Genomic DNA, 21334 nt, shown 5'->3' with positions numbered 1-21334 from the left:
CCTCCAGCTAGCAGCTTCAGCCTCCTACACTGACTTCTGAGAGGTGCTGTGGCTTAGAGCATATGTCATAGCTCTGCTTCTTGCTAGAAGGGTAGGTCTTTTAAAACCTCTGTGCCTTCATTTCCTTAACTGTCAAAGGGAGGTAGTGTCTACCTCATAAGATTGTTGTTGGAGAGTAAATTAGTGAGGGCACCTTAGACCATCTAGACCACCAGCTTCATTAAGTGCCTAGTAGACATTAGCTAATATTGTCACTGGAGCCAACGGTCTTCATAAGTAGTCCCTCTTCTAGGCCACAGGATTTGGCCTTGGCTGCTGCCTCATTCTAGTCTTAAGGTTCCCCCAACAAGTGTGGCTCCCATTGACCTGAGCCACATCCTCCTCACTCACCACATGCCCCAAGTAGTCACTCCCCTCTTTTTGCCCCACCCGCTTATGCCCACTCTACTAATACTGGCTTCATGTTATAAGATTTTTTCTTTCTTTCTTCTTCTTCTTTTTTTTTTTTTTTTTTTAGAGACCAGATCTTGCATTGTCGCCTGGGCTGGAGTGCGATAGTGTGATTATGGCTCACTGCGGCCTTAACCTCCTAGGCTCAAGTGATCCTCCCACCTCAGCCTCCCGAGTAGCTGGGACTACAGGCACCCACCACCACACCCTGCTTTGGGATAAAATTAGTTTTGCTTTGTGCCCACAGGACCTGAACAGGAAAGCAAAACTGTGATGAAGGTTTACTAAGTAGTTTTGGGGAGTGCCCAGTCCACACGGCCAGCTTCAGTTCTAGGGTCGGCCCAGTTCCTGCCATCAGAAGTGAGTCTCAGAAGACGAGGCACTGGTGCCTCAGCATCTCCCTAAGGGTAGCCAGCTTACCACCCTGCATGTTGCCAGGCTTGGGAGATACCTGTTGGTGGTTTGCATGACAGGGTGAAAGCAGCATCTAGCTATGCAATGACAGCCCTCAGATCTCTGAGAACTAGGCTGGGATGGTAGACAAATCTGGCTCCTTGCTGTGAAGGGGCAGGTAGTGAGGGAATTGGCTTACAAAACAGAGCCTGGGCCCTTTCCTAGTGCCAGGCCCAACTAGCTCTTGCTTAGCAAACCATAAGGCCTCGATGCTTCTCTTTAAACTTCCAAGTGTATCTCCTTGGAAGATACCTACCACCCCTTACCCTCCTTACCCTCTTCTGGGGATTTTTCCTGACACCTCCCATTCTGCAAAAGCCTTCTCTAAGATTCCCCTGTAAACTGGAAACAAACAAACATCTCTGTGGCAAGGGTTGAGATGATGGAGTTGGCCGTAATTGTTAGAAATTCCAGGTGACAGGCTTAATTCACTTTGGTGCAGGGGATAAAGGGAAAAAAGAGAGCAGGTAACAAACAATTATTTGCAAGCTATTTTCTAGAAAATATAGAGAGGCCAGGTGTGGTGGCTCATGCCTATAATCCCAGCACTTTGGGAGGCTGAGGCGGGAGGATTGCTTGAGCCCAGAAGTTTGAGGCCAGCCTGGGCAACATAGGGACACGGTGTTTCTACTTTTTTTTTAAATTAGCCCAGTGTGTTTGTATGCACCTGTAGTCCCAGCAACTTGGGAGGCTTAAGCAGGAGGATCATGAGCCAGGAGTTCAAGGTTACAGTGAACTATGATTGCACCACTGCACTCTAGCCTGGGCGATAGAGCGAGACTGTCTCAAAAAACAAAAACAAAAAAACAGACAGAAGTAGAAACATAATGTACCAGACTAGTAAGTACACACACACACTGTGTGTTTTAAATCAACTTTACAGGTGCATAATTTACATACAATAAAATGCACCCATTTAAGTGTACAGTTTGATGAGTTTTGACAAATGTTTACCTGTGTAATGTCTATCACAATATAGATTAATTCCTCCACTCTAAAAGTTTCCCTGTTTCTTTTTCTTTTCTTTCTTTCCTTTCCTCTCCTCTCCTCTCCTCTCCTTTTTTTTAAAGTGGAGTCTTGCTCTGTTGCCCAGGCTGGAGCACAGTGGCATGGCCTCAGCTCACTGTAGCCTCTGCCTCCCAGGTTCGAGCAATTCTCCTGCCTCAGCCTCCTGAGTAGCTGGGATTACAGGCACCCGCCACCAAGCCCAGCTAATTTTTGTATTTTTAGTACAGACAGGGTTTCACCATGTTGGCCAGGCTGGTCTTGAACTCCTGACCTCAGGTGATGCACCCACCTTGGCCTCCCAAACTGTTGGGATTACAGCCTGACCCACAGCTCCCGTCCGTCTTTTTTTTTTTTTTCTTTTGAGACAGGGACTTACTCTGTTGCCCAGGCTGGAGTGCAGTGGTGAGATCACGGCTCACTGCAGCCTCGACTTCCCAGACTCAAGTGATCCTCTCACTTCAGCCTCCCAAGTAGCTGGGACTACAGGTGTGAGCCGCCACTCCTGGCTTTTTTTTCTTTTTGTAGAAACAGAGTTTCACCATGTTGCCCAAGCTGGTCTTGACTTCCCGGACTCAAGCTATCTGCCTACCTCTGCCTCCCAAAGCAATGGGAGTACGGGCATAAGCCACTGCACTGGCTGTGTTTGTTTCTTTTTGCAATCAATCGCTACCTGGCCTAAGCAAGGGCCCATCCCTACCTGGTCCAGTCTGCTTTCTATCAGTATAGATTAGATTTATATTTTCTAGAATTTTACATAAATGGAGTCACACAGTATATACTCTTTTGTATCTGGCTTCTTTTGCTCAACATAATGTTTATAAGATTTGTTCGTGTTTTTGCACATATTGAGTAGTGTGTTCCTTTTTATTGCTGTATTATATTCCATTAGATGGTTATATCACAGTTTGTTTATTCATTCTTCTGTTGATGGACATTATGGTTGTTTGTCATTTTGGGCTATTATGAAAAAGTTGCTGTGAACACTCTTCTACAGCTCCTTTTGAGGACACATGTTTTTATTTGTCTTGGGAGCAGAATTGCTGAGTCGTATGGCAAATGTGTGTATGCTTAACTTCAAAAGAAACTCCTAAACTGTGTTCCAAAGTGACTGTATGTTCTCACCAGTAAAGTATGAGAGTTCCAACTGTTCCACATTTTGGCCAGCTCTTGGTATCATTGGCTTTTTATTTTTCACACCTTTTTTTTTGAGACAAGATCTCACTCTGTCGCCCAGGTTGGAGTGTAGTTGTGCAATCATGACTCACTATAGCCTCAACCTCCGTGGGCTCAGGTGATCCTCCCACTGAGTAGCTGGAACTGCAAGCACACACCACCATGCCCAGTTAATTGTTTTATGTTTTGTAGAGACTGGGTTTCCTATGTTGCCCAGGCTGGTCTCGAACTCCTGGGCTCAAGCAATCCTCCTACCTCAGCCTCCCAAAGAGCTGGGATTACAGGCATGAACCACTGCGCCCAGCCCTATGTTTTGCACTTCTGGTTAGGTGCAGAGGATCTCTCGCTGAAGCACATAGATGCTGCCCTGCTACCTTTTCTGAAGCTACTCTTCCTGCCCCTTGGTCTTCCACAACTGCTCTAAGCATCCTTCTGTTTCTGCATGTGCTAGGATCATTTCCTGGAATTCTCATCATTTGGGCCTTAGCACAAATGTTTCCTCCTCAGAGGTCTTCCCTCACTACCCTCTCTAACGGAATTCTCAATACTTTTTATCACATTACCCTGTTTGTCCTGTGAGAACATCAGCTCCATGAACAAACATCTCTTGTCTGTTTTTTTTTTTTTTACCTAAAAGCAGTGCCTTAAAGATCATAGATGTTCAATATATATTGCTGAATGGACTTGCAAGTCTAGAGTGTATGTTCAACATATTGACCTTTGGGGTCCTGGGAATGAAAGCGTTTGCATGACATCAAATCAGAAATATTTAAAGCATATGTTATTTTTATTGTCTGGGACTGTTCTATTTTGCATATAAATATCTTAAAATCCTACAAATACAGAAAACAAGAAAGAAAAGAAAAAACAACCATAGTTTCATCAAACTATGTTGATTTCTAAAAAATCAAATTGTTATGGTTTAGAAATACAAATCATTTTTTTAATTAGTTTAAAACTGATTTTTTAAAGTTCACTTTTGAATAAGTTATATTTGCACATGGTGAAAAATTCAAACAGTATATACTTCTGGAAAATGTTGCCCATATGCAAACATAGTTATATCTGTCTGCACTTTTTTCCAAAAATAGTATCATACTGTATGCATTGCTTGCACCTTGCCTTTGCATTTAACAATTTATCTTAGAAATCATTTCACATCATTATATGTGATATGGTTTGGACCTGGTAGGAGGTAATTGAATCATGGGGGCAGGTCTTTCCCATGCTGTTCTCATAATAGTGAATAAGTCTCACGAGATCCAATGGTTCTATAAGGGGGAGTTTTCCTGCACAAGCACTCTTCGCCTGCCAATATCCACATAAGATGTGATTTGCTCTTCCTTGCCTTCCGTCATGATTGTGAGGCCTCCCCAGCTATGCAGAACTGTAAGTCCAATTAAACTTCTTTCTTTAGTAACTTCCCCAGTCTCAGGTATGTCTTTATCAGCAGCGTGAAAACAGACTAATATAATATGTAGCAGTTAAGATTAGGTTTGGCTGCTAGTGAAAGAAAATTAAAAATATCAGTGTCTTGCAAAATTAGACATTGATTTCTCTCTCTAATGAAGTCCAAAGGTAAGTGGCCAGGCAATACTAGGATTCCATAATTATCAGGGACCTAGAATCCTTCTGTCGTTTTTATGCCATCTTCAACATGGGGCTTCTACCTCATGTTTCAATATGGCTGTCTGAGCTCCTGCCATTACATCTGCATCTATCCAGCAAAACAAACAAACAAACAAAAACATTAACAAGAACACAGGGGCACACCTACCAGCAAAGGAGGCTGGGAAATTTATTCTTTATTCCAAATAGCCATATACCTAGCTCGAAAATCAGAGGGCAAGAGGAGAATGGATATTGGGGCACAACTAACAATCTCTGTTACAAGTATACATAGATTTGCCTCATTAAAAACAAAATGCTATATAGAATTCCATTGTACAAGGCCAGGCGCAATGGCTCATGCTTGTAATCCCAGCACTTTGGGAGGCCAAGGTGGGTAGATCACCTGAGGTCAGGAGTTTCAGACCAGCCTGGCCAACATGGTGAAACCCCATCTCTACTATATATACACAAATTAGCCAGGCATGGTGGTGCACACCCATCTCAGCTACTCAGGAGGCTGAGGCAGGAGAATCTCTTGAACCTGAGAGGTGGAGGTTGCAATGAGCCGAGATCACACCACTGCACTCCAGCCTGGGCGACAGAGGGAGACTCTGTCTCAAGAAAAAGAATTCCATTGTACGAATGTACCATTATTTATTTAACCAGTTGGCAGACCTTAAGTTATTTATACTCAGTACAAATGATGCTGCAAGGAACTAGGTCTCTATACCTACCTACTTCCTTGGCATATATGGGAATATTTCTGCAGGAAAAATTCCTAGAAGTGGAATTGTTAGGTCAAAGACTGTGTTAGTTATTGCCAAATTTCCCTCTGAAGAAGTTTCATCAATCTTTGCTCTTACCAATAATATTTTCCCACACCTTGACCGACCTACTGTATTACAAAACTGTAGCAGTCTTCTAGGGAGAAAATGATGTATCTTTCTGACAGGTATAACATGGTCTTGGTTTACATTTCTCTTATCACAAGTTAGGTCAGAAGTCATGAGATCATGTCCTTTGCCAGAACATGGAGCTGGAGGCCATTATCCTTAGCAAACTAATGCCAGAACAGAAAACCAAATACCGCATGTTCTCACTTGTAAGTAGGAGCTAAATGATGAGAACACATGGACACAAAGAGGGGAACAACAGATACTGGGGCTTACTTGAGGGTGGAGGGTAGGAGGAGAGAGAAGGGAGAGGATCAGAAAAAATAACTCTTGGGTGCTAACTTAGTACCTGGATGACAAAATAATCTGTACAACAAACTCCCTTAACACGAGTTCACCTATATTACAAACCTGCACATGTACCCCTGAACCTAAAATAAAAGTTAAAAAAACAAGTTAGGTCAAAAGTCTTTTCATGGCTGGGCACGGTGGCTCACGCCTGAAATCCCAGCACTTTGGGAGGCCAAGGCAGGCGGATTACCTGAGGTCAAGAGTTCGAGACCAGCCTCATCATGGAGAAACTCCGTCTCTACTAAAAATGCAAAAAAAAAAAAAAAAAAAAAAAAAAAAATTAGCTGGGTGTGGTGGTGCATGCCTGTAATCCCAGCTACTCGGGAGGCTGAGGCAGGAGAATTGCTTGAACCTGGGAGGCAGAGGTTGTGGTGAGCCAAGATTGCGCCATTGCACTCCAGCCTGGGCAATAAGAGTGAAACTCTGTCTCAAAAAAAAAAAAAAAAACGAGTCTTCTCATACTTACCAGTGATCTGAATTATGAAAGTAGTTCAAGTATCTGGTAATACACTTAAAACAATATAAAGAGAAATACAATAAAAACTAGTCCTTTTTCCTCCGTAGATTCCCAGTCCCATCCCCTTAGGCATAACCATCATTAAGAGTTTCTTGCATATCTTTCCATAAAGTTCCACTGGAACTTTAATTACATTTAACTATACATATAAGATTTTTAAAAAGTAGAAGTGGGAGTATCCATTACACTCTGTTCTATGCTTTGCTTTTTCACCTAATATATTTTGTAGATCTTTCTATGTAAGCACATAGATACATACCATATTCTTTTAAATTGTTGCATATGTTGAATGGCAAAGCCATAATTTAGCAAAACAATCTCCTGCTACTGATGATCAAATTGTCTTTAGTTTCTTGCTGTTACAAATACTGCAGAGAACATCGTTGTATATATAGTTTGGCCAACATGTAGGAGTACAGCTATAGAATGAATTCCTGGAAGTGGAATATTAGGTCATTGAGTATGTGGGTTTTAAAATTTGATAAACATTGCTAAATTGTCTGACAAAGAGGTTACACAATCTTCACTCCCACAAACGAAAATGGCTTTGCCCTATTTCCCACATCCTTACCTATACTGTATATTATCAAACTTTTAAATCAAGTAGATACAAATGGTATATCATAATATTAAATTGCATAATTTTCATTATGAGTGTGGTTCAGTATCCTCATGTATTTCTTTTTTTTTTTTTCTTTTTCTTTTTCTTTTCTTTTTTTCTTTTTTTTTTTGAGACAGAGTTTCACTCTTGTCGCCCAGGCTGGAGTGCAATGGCACGATCTTGGCTCACTGCAACCTCTGCCTCCTAGGTTCAAGCAATTCTCCTGCCTCAACCTCTGGAGTAGCTGGGATTACAGGCATGTGCCACCATGCCCAGCTAATTTTTGTATTGTTAGTAGAAACAGGGTTTCACCATATTAGCCAGGCTGGTCTTGAACTCCTGACCTCAGGTGATCTGCCCGTCTCGGCCTCCCAAAGTGCTGGGATTATAGGCATGAGCCACTGCGCCCAGCCCCTCTTATGTATTTCTAAACCATTTGTTTGTTTGAGACAGAGTCTGGCTCTGTTGCCTAGGCTGGAGTGCAGTGGTACAATCTCGGCTCACTACAACCTCTGCCTCCCAGTTCAAGTGATTCTCCTGCCTCAGCCTACTGAGTAGCTGGGATTACAGGTGCATGCCACCACACGTGGATAATTTTTGGATTTTTAGTAGAGACGGGGTTTTGCTATGTTGGCAAGGCTGGTCTCTAACTCCTGGCCTCAAGTGATCCATGTGCCTGGGCCTCCCAAAGTGTTGGTATTACAGGTGTGAGCCACTGCATCCAGCCAATGTTTTCTCTTATATTATCTTTATAGTTTCATCTTTTACCTTCAGATTTTTGATTCATCTGGAGTATTTTTGTTGTAAGAAATGGAGTATTTTGTTGTAAGGACCTAGCTCCCCTCATCCTCCTCACCCCCAGATAGCTAATCAGTTTTTCCACCATTAGTACTGAATACTTAAATGTTTCCTCACTGCTCTGAAATGTCCATAGGTAGTTAGAACTATTTCTATATTTTATATTATTTCATTTGTATGATTTAATTAAAATATATTTGCAGGCCGGGCACGGTGGCTCATGCCTGTAATCCCAGCACTTTGGGAGGCCGAAGTGGGCAGATCACAAGGTCAGGAGTTCGAGACCAGCCTGACCAACATGGTGAAACCCCATCTCTACTAAAAATACAAAAATTAGCCGAGCATGGTGGTGTGTGCCTGTAATCCCAGCTACTCAGGAGGCTGAGGCAGGAGAATTGCTTGAACCTGGGAGGCAGAGGTTGCAGTGAGCCAAGATCACGCCATTGCACTCCAGCCTGGGTGACAGAGTGAGACACTGTCTCTAAAAAAAAAAAATATATATATATATGTACATATATGTACATATATATATATGTATTTGCATTTCACATGGCAGAACCAAATTGTTTTTTGTTGTTGTTGTTGTTTTTGTTGTTTTTGAGAAGGAGTCTCACTCTGTTGCCCAGGCTGGAGTGCAGTGGCGCGATCTCGGCTCACTGCAAGCTCCGCCTCCCAGGTTCACGCCATTCTCCTGCCTCAGCCTCCCAAGTAGCTGGGACTATAGGCACCTGTCACCATGCCCGACTAATGTTTTGTATTTTTAGTAGAGACGGGGTTTCACCATGTTACCCAGGACGGTCTCAATCTCCTGACCTCGTGATCCGCCCGCCTTGGCCTCCCAAAGTGCTGGGATTACAGGCGTGAGCCACCGTGCCTGGCCAGCAGAATCAAATGGTTTTAGTGACAGTTTTGTACTATGTTTTCATCTCTGGTAGGGCTATAATTCTTTTTCAGAATTTTCATAGCAGTCTTTACATGCTAACTTTTCCAAATGAATTTTAGAATCAGTTTGTCAAGGCAAAAAAAAATCATATTGTCATTGGGATTGCAAACAGTAGGTATTTTTGTACCTCAGTCTACAAAAATATACAATTTATAAACAAAGGCCTATAAGTGATATATGGTACCTATAAATCCCAAAAAACATGTTGACAAGCTATCAGGCCTTCTCCCAAGGCTTCCAGTGATCTCGGTGTCTCAGAGCAGCTTCTGCAACTGGGAGATTGTCTCAGGAGCTAAATCCAGCCACCCAGATATATTCCTAGTTTTTTGAGCAATAAAGATGGAAAACCATTCTTTCCTCTTGAGGTGTCACTGGATCATCAGAAATGGTACAACCAAGTGAAGGCAGCAGGTGCCACAATGGAGTTCAGCACCTTAGGAAGAACAGAAAGAAGCAGCTTCAGATCTGGCAGTGGTCATCCTGGAAACCACAGTGGCCAATAGGCTTCTCTGGGCTCTCAATTACTTGTCTGTGACTCTGTGGGCCTGGAGCTCCTTTCTAGATACCTGCCCCCACTTCTCTATAGAAGTATAAACTGCAGTGTGGAGGGGAGAGAAATTTCTCAAGTTTGCACAACTATTTAGTGAAAGATCAGAGCCCAGAAACCAGGTGTATCATTAGTGGTTCTTACTTACAAGCAACAGAGTCCTATCTGACTAGATTGAGCAGAAAGGGGGCTTATTTCAGGTTGTTAGGTAACTCACAGAATCATTGGGAGGGAGGAGAGAGACAGATTCCAGGCTAAGCTTCCAGGGATAGTGCCTGCAATCACATTGCAGAGAAAATGGCTGCTACCACCATTGCTAAACACTGATGCTGAGAACTTAATGTTAGCACAGCCACTCCTGCCTCCAGCACCAATGCCAAATTCGACTTCAGGAACTTGACCTTACAACCCCTGGGGAACCACTTCTGTTGCCATTGTGACCACCAAGCCTCCTGCTGTGCACTTCAGAATTGAAGTCTTTCTTGGGTGTGTGATTGGTAGAACTGGGTCACACGTCAATGTTCTAGCTGCAAGGGAGGCTGGGAATCTGAGTTCTGACTTCTAGTTTGAGAGGCAAAACCCATAATAGAGGAATTTCCCCAAGTATAGAAAGGCCAATTAGAATTGGACCAATACTTCAAAGACAACTACATATGCTAGACAAATATCTTTAAATATTTTAAAATTGATAAATAATATTAGTGCATATTTATGGGGTACATGTGATATTTTGTTACATGCAAGGAATGTATAATGATCAAATCAGGGTATTTAGGGTATCATCACCTTGAGTATCATTTCTATGTGTTGGGATTTAACTTTTATTTTTATTTTTTTTGAGACGGAGTTGTGTTCTGTCACCCAGGCTGGACAGCAGCTTGATCTCGGCTCACTACAACCTCCGCCTCCTGAGTTCAAGTGATTCTTGTGCCTCAGCTTCCCGAGTAGCTGGAATTACAAGTGCCCACTACCACACCCAGCTAATTTTTTTTTTTGAGATGGAGTCTTGCTCTTATTGCCCAGGCTGGAGTGCAGTGGCATGATCTCGGCCCATTGCAACCTCCGCCTCCCAGTCTCAAGCAATTCTCCTGCCTCAGCCTCCCAAGTAGCTGGGATTACAGGTGCCTGCCATCACACCCAGCTAATTTTTGTATTTTTGATAGAGACAGGGTTTCGCCATGTTGGCCAGGCTGGTCTTGAACTCCTGACCTCAGGTGATCTGCCCGCCTTGGCCTCCCAAAGTGCTGAAATTACAGGCATAAGTCACGGCACCCAGCCTGAATTCAACTTTGAAAAAATCTTTTTTTTGATAAAATACAATTTTTTAATGTATTATTCCTTTAGTTTCATATCAAATCTTTGTTTAACACAAAGTCACAGAGATTTTCTATGTGTTCTAATAATGTTAGAGCTTTTGGTTTTGCATGTAGGTCACGATCCATTTTTAGTTAATTTTTCTATATGGTGTGAGATGCAAATCAAAGTTTATATGGCTGGGCGCGGTGGCTCACGCCTGTAATCCTAGCACTTTGGAAGGCCGAGGCGGGTGGATCACGAGGTCAGGAGATCGAGACCATCCTGGCTAACATGGTGAAACCCCGTCTCTAGTAAAAATACAAAAAATTAGCCGGGCGTGGTGGCGGGCACCTGTAGTCCCAGCTACTCGGGAAGCTGAGGCAGGAGAATGGCATGAATTCAGGAGGTAGAGGTTGCAGTGAGCCGAGATCGTGCCACTGCACTCCAGCCTGGGGGACAGAGCAAGACTCCATCTCAAAAAAAAAAAAAAATCAAAGTTTATATTTTGCATGCCATTATCCAGTTGTTCTAGCACCATTTGTCAAAAGACTATCTTTTTTTTTTTTTTTTTAACCTTTATTGTAGGTTTCGGTACATGTGAAGGTTTATTACATAGGTAAACTCATGTCACAGGGGTTTGTTGTAGAGATTATTTAATCATTCAGGAATTACAATTTAAATCTTAAATGTGTCAAAAACCTAATGAGATAGGAATTATTGGACCAAGACAGAGGAAAATATACGATTCCAGAGAGGTTAGGGTTGCCAGATAAAAATACAACATTCCGGCCGGGCGTGGTGGCTCACGCCTGTAATCCCAGCACTTTAGGAGGCCAGGATGGGCGGATCACTTGAGATCAGGAGTTCCAGACCAGCCAGGCCAACAAGGTGAAACCCCATCTCTACTAAAAATACACAAATTAGCTGGGTGTGGTGGCGCACACTTGTAATCCCAGCTACTTGGGAGGCTGAGGTATGAGAATCGCTTGAGCCTGGGAGGCAGAGGTTGCAGTGAGCCAAGATCATGCCATTGCACTCCAGCCTGGGTGACAGAGTGAGACTCCGCCTAAAAAAAAAAAAATATGGCATTCCTGGCCAGGTGTGGTGGCTCACACCTGTAATCCCAACACTGTGGGAGGCTGAGGTGGGAGGTGTGCTTGAGCCCAGGAGTTCGAGACCAGCCTGGGCAACATAGTGAGACCCTGTCTCTACAAAAAATAAACAAAATTAGTAGGGCATCGTGGTGCACATCTGTAGTCCCAGGTACTCAGGAGGCTGAGGTGGGAGGATTGCTTGAGCATGGGAGGTTGAGGCTGCAGTGAGCTGAGATTGCACCACTGCACTCCAGCCTTGCAACAGAGTGAGACCCTGTCTCAAAAAACAAACAAACAAAAACAAACAAACAAAAACACAGCACTCCCAGTTAAATTCTTATCTGAATTTCAGATAATGGATAATTTTTCAGTGTGTGTCCCAGTTAAATTTGAATTTCAGATAAACACCAAATACTTTTTTCATATGCAAATTATGTTCCTGCAATATTTGGGATATACTTATACTAAAAAAAATATTTGTTGCTTATCTGAAATTAAAATTTAACTGGACATCCTATTTTTAAATTTATTTATTTATTTATTTTTTACTTTATTTTTTAGATGGAGCCTTGGTCTGTTGCCCAGGCTGGAGTGCAGTGGCTTGATCTTGGCTCACTGCAGCCTCCGCCTCCTGGGTTCAAGTGATTCTCCTGCCTCAGCCTCCAGAGTAGCTGGGATTACAGGCGTGCACCACCATGCCCGGCTAATTTTTCGTATTTTTAGTAGAGACAGGGTTTCGCCATATTGGTCAGGCTGGTCTCGAACTCCTGACCTCAGGTCATCCGCCCACCTCAGCCTCCCAAAGTGCTGGGATTGCAGGCGTGAGCCACCGCGCCTAGCCTTTTTTATTTATTAAATGTGGCAACTCTACCAGAGAGGTGAGCCCAGCACGTGGGCCTGCTTTTGCCCAAGTGCATTTGCCAATCAGAAGGAGCCATTGGAGAGGCTGAGCCATACCTTTGAAAGCTTCTTGGGATTAAGGGTATGAATTTGGAGTTCGGGGCCTACCAAGGTGGATACTCTGACAAATCAGTCTTGTGATAGACTGAGCCATGGCTATGGGTATTCATATCCTGTGTATCCCTTGATTCTGGGCTTCTCTGTGACCTGCTTTAATTCATAGAATATAGTGGTAGTGAGGTTGTGCCACTTCTGGCTTAAGCCTTAAGAAGGCAGCTTCATACAAAAATTAGCCAAGTGTGGTGGCACATGCTTGTAGTCCCAGCTACTTGGGAGGCTGAGGCAGGAGAATCGCTTGAACCCAGGAGGCAAAGATTGCAGTGAGCCGAGATTGCGCCACTGCACTCCAGCCTGGACGACGGAGCGAGACTCTGTCTCAGAAAAAAAAAATAAAAAGGAAGAAGTGGCAGGCACATAGCAGCCACAGGTCCGTAGCAATTCTGAAATCCAGCTGGACACAATTCCTTAGTTAGGTCCCTGTTCTTCAGGGTAGTTGCATTTGTTAATTTTTTTTGGACAGAGTCTTACTCTGTCGCCCAGACTGGAGTGCAGTGGCGCAATTTCAGCTCACTACAGTCTCTGCCTCCTGGGTTCAATCGATTCTCCTGCCTCAGCCTCCCGAGTAGCTGAGATTACAGGCATGCACCACCACACCTGGCTAATTTTTGTATTTTTAGTAGAGATAGGGTTTCGCCATGTTGGCCAGGCTGGTCTTGAGCTCCTGACCTCAGGTGATCCGCCCGCATCGGCCTCCCAAAGTGATAAGATAACAGGCGTGAGCCACCGTGCCTGGCTATTTCCTCCTTTTTAGTAAGTGTCAATTATAATTTTCCCTTCCCTGCCTCACCATTGTGTGTGGGGAGTGGATAACTTGTCTCTTAAGTTCAAAGATCTTCAGATTGAGAGCAGCGTCAATTGAAATGGAAGCCTCATTCGTACTTGGCCTTGATTTAGATGAGGAAAGTATGGATGTCAAGCTCAATACTAGTACATTAATGGGGTGAGACTTTGGGGGGAATTAAGGGGCAGTGAGTGTATTGTACATGTAAGAGCAAGTGAATCATTAGGAGACAGAAGATGGACTGTGATAGAGAGTAACCTTGGTGGTCCTTAGAGAACCGTGTATCTAAATATTCACACCATTGTTAGTTCCCTCCCCTTGAACCTGGACTGGGCTGTATCGTGTTTTAACTAAGAGAATGTGGTAGACGTGATGCTGTGTCAGTTACAGGTGTAAACCTTAAGAAGGCCTGACAATTTCCATATTTGCCCTGTGGAGGAAGCCAGACACCATGTTCAGAAGTCCAATCACCTTGAGACCAACACGCTGTGAGAAACCCAACCTAGCTTCATGGAAAGCCCATGTGGAGAAGAGCTGAAGACCCTCGCCAACATCACAGCTAGGGTCTTACTTGCCTTCCGTGTGAGTAAGGCCAGTTTGGAAGTGGATCATTCAGCCCTGTTCAAGCTACCCCAACTCTTGCCACATAAACTAGAGACCAGCTGTCCCTGCCGAATTCTGTTCAAATTGCAGAATCATGAGCAAATGATGTGGTTTGGATTTGTGTCCCCACCAAATCTCATGTCGAATTGTAATCCCCAGTGTCACAGGTGGGGCCTAGTGGGAGGTGATCGGATCATAGGGGTGGATTTCTCATGCATGGTTTAGGCACTATCCGCTTGGTGCTGTTCTTGTGATAGTGAGTGACTTCTCGTGAGATCTGGTTGTTTAAAAATGTCTTGCACCTCCCCGCTCCCTCTCTCTCTTGCTCCTGCCATGTGAGAGGCCTCGATCCCCTTTTGCCTTCTGCCATGATTGGAAGCAGAAGCAGAAATCACTATGCTTCCTGTACAGCCTGCAGAGCCACAAGCCAATTAAACCTCTTTTATTTTTCATTTATTTATTTATTATTACTTTTTGAGATGGAGTCTTACTCTGTTTCTCAGGCTGGAATGCAATGGCGCAATCTTGGCTCATTGCAACCTCTGCCTCCCAGGTTCAAGCGATTCTCCTGCCTCAGCCACCCGAGCAGCTGGGATTACGGGTTCCTGCCACCAAGCCCGGCTAAGTTTTGCATTTTTAGTAGAGACAGGGTTTCACCATATTGGCCAGGCTGGTCTCGAACTTCTGACCTCAGGTGATCTGCCACCTAGGTCTCTCAAAGTGTTGGGAATACAGGCGTGAGCCACCGCGCCTGGCCTTATTTTTATTTATTTATTTTTTTGAGATGGAGTTTCACTCTTGTTGCCCAGGCTGGAGTGCAATGGTGCGACCTCCACTCCCTGCAACCTCCACCTCCCAGGGTCAAGCGATTCACCTGCCTCAGCCTCCCAAGTAGCTGGGATTACAGGCATGCAGCACCATGCCTGGCTAATTTTGTATTTTTAATAGAGACAGTGTTTCACCATGCTGGTCAGGCTGGTCTTGAACTCCTGACATCAGGTGATTCACTCACCGTGGCCTCCCAAAGTGCTGGGATTACAGGTGTGAGCCAATGCACCCGGCCACCTCTTTTCTTTATAAATTACCCAGTCTCAAGTATTTTATAGCAATGTGAGAACGGACAAATAACAGTGAGTAAATATAACAGTTGTTAAAGCCAGGAGTAAGCAAACTATGACCCATGGCTGGTTATTTGTTCTTTTATTTTTATTAACAGCTTTATTGAGATATAATTCACATACTATACAGTTCACCCACTTAAAGTGTACAGCACAATGGTTTTTAGTATATTCACATATGCAACCATTACCATGGTCAACTTTATAATAATTTCTTAAAAAGAAATTCTGTCTCCTTTACCTATCACCTTCCCATCCTCCCCTCTCCTACACCCCCAGCCTTAAGAAATCTATGTATTGTTTCCTTTCTTCCCTGTTCTGGACATTCCATATGAATGTAATCATATAATATGAGATATTTTGTGACCGACTACTTTCATTTATTATGTTTTCAAGGTTCATACATGTTGTAGCATCTATTAGTACTTCATTCTTTTTTTTTTTTTTTTTCTGAGACAGAGTTTCACTCTCGTTGCCCAGGCTGGAGTGCAATGGTGCCATCTCGGCTCTCTGCAACCTCCGCCTCCCGGGTTCAAGCGATTCTCCTGCCTCAGCCTCCTGAGTAGCTGGGATTACAGGCATGGGCCACCATGCCCAGCTAATTTTGTATTTTTAGTAGAGATGGAGTTTCTTCATGTTGGTCAGACTGGTCTTGAACTCCCAACCTCAGGTGATCTGTCTGCCTTGGCCTCCCAAAGTGCTGGGATTACAGGCGTAAGCCACTGCTCCCGGCCTTACTTCATTCTTTTTTATGGCCAAATAGTGTTCCATTGTGTGTTCACATTTTGTTATCCATTCATTAATTGTTAGACATTTGAATTGGGCCCATCTTTTGGCTATCATGAATAATGCTGATATATACATTGGTATCCAAGTATCTGTTTGAGTTCCTGCTTTTAATTCTTTTGGATAAATACGAGTGGAATTACTGGAATATATGGTAATTTTATATTGAAAATTTTAGGCTTGCCAAACTGTTTTCCACAGAGGCCATAACATTTTACATTCCCACCAGCAATGCATGAAAATTCCAGTTTCTCCATATTCTCACCAATGCTTGGCACCCTTGTCAAAAATCAGTTGACCACAGATGAGTGAGATTATTTCTGGACTTTCAATTCTATTCCATTTCTCTATAAGTCTATCATTTTCCAGTACCACACTGCATTGATTATTGCTGCTTTGCAGTAAGTTTTGAAATCAGGAAATATGAACCCTCCTACTTTGTTTTTCTTCTTAAACATTGTTTTGGCTATTCTTGGTCTAATGCAATTCCATATGAATTTTAAAATCAGCTTGTCAATTTCTATAAAATAGTCATCTCAGATTCTGATGGGGATTGCATTATATCAAAAGATCAATTTGGGAAAAATTGGCATTTTTAACAATGTTAAGTCTTACAATCCATAAACATAGGATGTTTTTCCAATTTTTTTTTTTTTTTTTTTGAGACAGTCTGGCTGTGTTGCCCAGGCTGGAGTACAGTGGCATGATCTCAGTTTACTGCAGCCTCCAACATCTGGTCTCAAGTGATCCTCCTACCTCAGCCTCCCGAGTAGCTGGGACTACAGGTGCATGCCACCATGCTGGGCTAATTTTTTGTAGAGCCAGTGTCTTGCCATGTTGTCCAGGTTGGTCTTGAACTCCTGGACTCAAGCACTCCTCCCACCTGCCTCCCAAAGTGCTGGGATTACAGGCAGGAGCCACCATGCCTGGCCAGTTTTTCCAATTATTTAGATGTTCTTTAATTTGTTTTTTAAAAAACCTCTGCATACATTCCACTAAAGACTGTCTTTTTTTTTTTTTGAGACAGAGTCTCACACTGTCACCCAGGCTGGAGTGCAGTGGCGCAATCTCAGTTCACTGCAAGCTCTGCCTCCTGGGTTCACTCCATTCTCCTGCCTCAGCCTCCCTAGTAGCTGGGACTACAGGCGCCTGCCACCATGCCTGGCTAATTTTTTGTATTTTTAGTAGAGACGGGGTTTCACCATGTTAGCCAGGATGATCTCGATCTCCTGACCTCATGATCCACCCACCTCAGCCTCCCAAAGTGCTGGGATTACAGATGTGAGCCACCACGCCCGGCCTAAAGACCATCTTTAATTTCTTTCAACAATGTTTGTTGTTTTCTAAGTTTACACTTCTTTCATTAAATGTATTCCAATAAAATGTGTTTTATTCTTTTTGATGCTATCATAAATGAAATTGTTTTCTTAATTTCATCTTTGGATTGCTCATTTCAAGTATGTAGAAATACAATTGATTTTTGTTATTTATCTTGTATCCTGCAACCTTGCTGAATTTGTTTGTTAGTTCTAATAGTTTTTTAGTAGATTCCTTAAGATTTTCCATATACAAGATTGTGTGTCTGTGAAGAGACAGTTTTATGTCTTCCTTTCTAGTTGGATTCCTTTAATTTGTATTTCTTGCCTAATTGCCCTGGATAGAACCTCCAGTATAATGTTAAATAGAAGTGGTTGGAATGGCTGTGTGTGGTGGCTTACACCTGTAATCCCAGCACTTCGGGAGGCCAAGGCAGGTGGATCACTTGAGGTCAGGAGTTTGAGACCAGCCTGGCCAACATGGTGAAACCCATTATCTACTAAAAAATACAAAAGATTAGTCAGGCGTTGTGGCGTGCACCTGTAATTCTAGCTCCTTGGGAGGCTGAGGCAGGAGAATGGTGTGAACCCAGGAGGCGGAGGTTGCAGTGAGCTGAGATCAAGCCACTGTACTCCAGCCTGGGTGACAGAGCGAGACTCTGTCTTGAAAAAACAAAACAAAAATAAATAGAAGTGGTTGAAATGGACATTATTCTCTTATCCTTGTCTTATTTCCTGGGGAAAGCATCCATTCTCGCACCGTTAAGTATGATATTGGCTGTAGGTTTCTCATAGATGCCCTTTATCAGGTTGAAGACGGCTGCCTGTTTTTGTAAGTAAAGTTCTGTTGGGACACAGATATGCCATTTGTTTATTTATTATCTACGGCTGCTTTGTGCTATAATGACAGAGTTGAGTAGTTGTGACAAAGACTATATTGCTTGCAAGTCTAAACTATATACTATCTGGTCCTTAAAAAAGTTGGCTGGACATCTGTTTTAAGCCACTAAATTTTGGAGTAGTTTGCTATGAAGCAATACATAACTAAGAAAACTCCCAATCTTAGACTGGGACCCCAAAGAACTGCACAATTGAGTAAAGGGGAACCGTAAAAAAACACACACACACAAAAGAAAACAAAACAAAAACCCTTCCATAGACTGTAGTCCAGCTTTGAGTCATCAGATGACTCAGAAAATCCGGAGCCCTGAAATTGAGTTAAGATGATCCCAGACTGCTGGTGCCCCTAGATGCCTGGTAGAAGCAAATGGAAATATTTCCCAGAGGAAGATATTATTATTGTTACTTAAAATGATTTTAAAAAATACTATGTCCAAAACATAAGCAGGTATGTGGTGACATGAGAATGAATCAGTAAAAACTGATAATGGGGCAGGGAGTGGTGGCTCACACTTATACTCCCAGCACTTTGGAAGGCCGAGGCAAGAGGATCACTTGAAGCCAGGAGTTCGAGACCAGCCTGGTCTCTGCAAATAGTGAGACCTGTCTCTACAAATAAAAAAAATTAACTAGACATGTTGGCACACACCTGTAGTCCCAGTTACTTGGGGGGCTGAAGTGGGAAAATCGCTTGAGCCTAGTTGGTCAAGGCTGCAGTGAGCCATGATCATACCACTGCACTCCAGCCTATGTGACAGAGTGAGACTCTGTCTTGAAAATGAAAACAAAAATAGAAACTGGTTGGGTGCAGTGGCTCACGCCTGTAATCCCAGCACTCTGGGAGGCCAAGACAGTAGGATCCTTTGAGCCCTGGAGTTCGAGACCAGCCTGGGCAACACAGAGAGACTCTGTGTCTATTTTTTTTTTTTTTAAGTAAAAAGCAAAAACAGTATCTGACAATAGAAGCAGATTCACAGGAACTCCAGATTAGAATGATCAGTTATAGAGCATAAAACAACAATACTATGTTTAAGGATGGAAAAGACAAGCCTGAAAATTATAGCAGGGCACTGGGAGATACATGAAGTGGCATAGCAGATTTGAAAAAGAACCAAATAGAGGCCAGGCACAGTGGCTCACACCTGTAATCCCAGCACTTTGGGAGGCCGAGGCGGGCGGATCACCTGAAGTCAGTTCAAGACCAGCCTGGCCAACATGGTGAAACCCTGTCCCTACTAAAGATATAAAAATTAGCTGGGCGTGGTGGCATGTGCTTTGTAATCCCAGCTACTCGGGAGGCTGAGGCAGGGGAATTTCTTGAACCTGGGAAGCGGAGCTTGCAGTGAGCCGAGATTGTGCCACTGCACTCCAGCCTGGGCGACAGAGCGAGACTCTGTCTCAAAAAAAGAAAGAAAAGAAAAGAAAAGAAAAAAAGAAAGAAAGAAGGGAGGGAGGGAACCAAATAGAAATTCTAGACTTAAAGAATAGAATAACTGGCTGGGCGCAGTGGCTAACGCCTGTAATCCCAGCACTCTGGGAGGCCGAGGCAGGCGGATCAGGAGGTCAGGAGATCGAGACCATCCTGGCTAACATGGTGAAACCCCGTCTCTACTAAAAATACAAAAAAATTAGCCGGGCATGGTGGCGGGCACCTGTAGTCTCAGCTACTTAGGAGGCTGAAGCAGGAGAATGGTGTGAACCCGGCAGGCAGAGTTTGCAGTGAGCTGAGATCGTGCCACTGCACTCCAGCCTGGGCAACAGAGCCAGGCTCCATCTCAAAAAAAAAAAAAAAAAAAAGAAAGAAAGAAAAAAGAAAAAGAATAGAATAACCAAATGGAGCTCAATGGTTGGGTTTAAGTCAATGGCTGGATTTAAGACGAGATTTTTCTTTTTCTTTTTTTTTTTTTTTTTATAGCTGAAAAGAGACTGAGTGAGCTGAAAATAGAAGAAACTTATTAGGACAAAGCATAGAAGGATAAAGACAGAAAATACAGAAGAAAGGGATGAAGTAAGAAGGTTGAATGTGTTTCAATTGGAGCCCCAGAAAGAAAGAAGAAAAAGGACAGAAACTGTATTTGAACATATAATGTCTGAGAATTGTTCAAAACTGAAGAAAAACTATTCAAAAGGTGATAGGCAGCCGTGAAATGACAGATATCCACTCTACTGTGTATTCTGACTCTTTTTTTTTTTTTTTTTTTTGAGACAGAATCTCACTCTGTCACCCAGGCTGGAGTGCAGTGGCGCAATCTTGGCCCACTGCAACTTCCACCACCTGGGTTCAGGTAATTCTCATGCCTCAGCCTCCTGAGTAGTTGGGACTATAGGCGCACGCCCAGCTAATTTTTGTATTTTTAGTAGAGACGGGGTTTCACCATGTTGGCCAGGCTGGTCTCAAACTCCCAACCTTAGGTGATCCGCCCACCTCGGCCTCCCAAAGTGCTGGGATTATAGGCATGAACTACCACGCCCGGCATATTCTGACTCTCAAAAACCTTAATGTACAAAGCTGCCTTTAAAAGGATTCTGAAACCAAGATGAAGGTAGCTCGGTAGTAGGTAGAATAGGACTTGCCTGGGCTGAGTTCAAGTACAAGCTCTGCTACTTCCTAGCTGTGCCACCTGGAGAAAGTTGCCAAACTTAAATTTTCTCAAGTAATAAATGAAAATAAAGAGTAACACCGGCCTACCCCATTGTGAGAATCAAATGATAAGTCCGGGCAAGGTGGCTCACACCTGTAATCTTGACAGTTTAGGAGGCCAAGGTGGGAGGGTCTCTTGAGCCCAGGGGTTCCAGACCAGCCTGGGCAATAGAGTGAGCCCTTGTCTCTATAAGAAAAAGGAAGACAGAAAAAGAGAATCAAATGATAAAATGCATGTGAATGAGTCTAGTGAATGCCAAGTGCTTTTAAAATGAGATGTGGTTTGAGCAGTTCCACAAGCATGCCCAGGGTCACTACCAGTGACAGGCAGGACTGGCCACATAATTTGCAGGGCCCAGTGAAAAATGAGAGTGCAGGGCCCTTTGTTGAGAAAGTACTAAGAATTTCAAGACGGTGGCAGCAGAGCATTAGAC

General features: G+C 43.3%; 1 long non-coding RNA gene across 1 annotated transcript in view; it reads left to right on the top strand.

The window, feature by feature from the left end:
- LOC129060220 (uncharacterized) overlaps positions 1-20932 on the top strand; it is a 28642-nt gene extending 7710 nt beyond the window's left edge. Inside the window, exons 2-3 of the long non-coding RNA XR_010140486.1 lie at positions 13927-14118; positions 20175-20932. This is a non-coding gene — a long non-coding RNA (uncharacterized LOC129060220). The remainder of the gene's footprint in view (positions 1-13926; positions 14119-20174) is intronic.
- Positions 20933-21334: the final 402 nt, after the last annotated feature.

The sequence above is a fragment of the Pongo abelii genome, chromosome 5 (genome assembly GCF_028885655.2).
Source record: "Pongo abelii isolate AG06213 chromosome 5, NHGRI_mPonAbe1-v2.0_pri, whole genome shotgun sequence".
In the NCBI taxonomy this organism is placed as follows: domain Eukaryota; kingdom Metazoa; phylum Chordata; class Mammalia; order Primates; family Hominidae; genus Pongo; species Pongo abelii.
The sequence above is the reverse complement of the archived record's forward strand: the minus strand, read 5'-3'. Positions and strand labels throughout refer to the sequence as shown.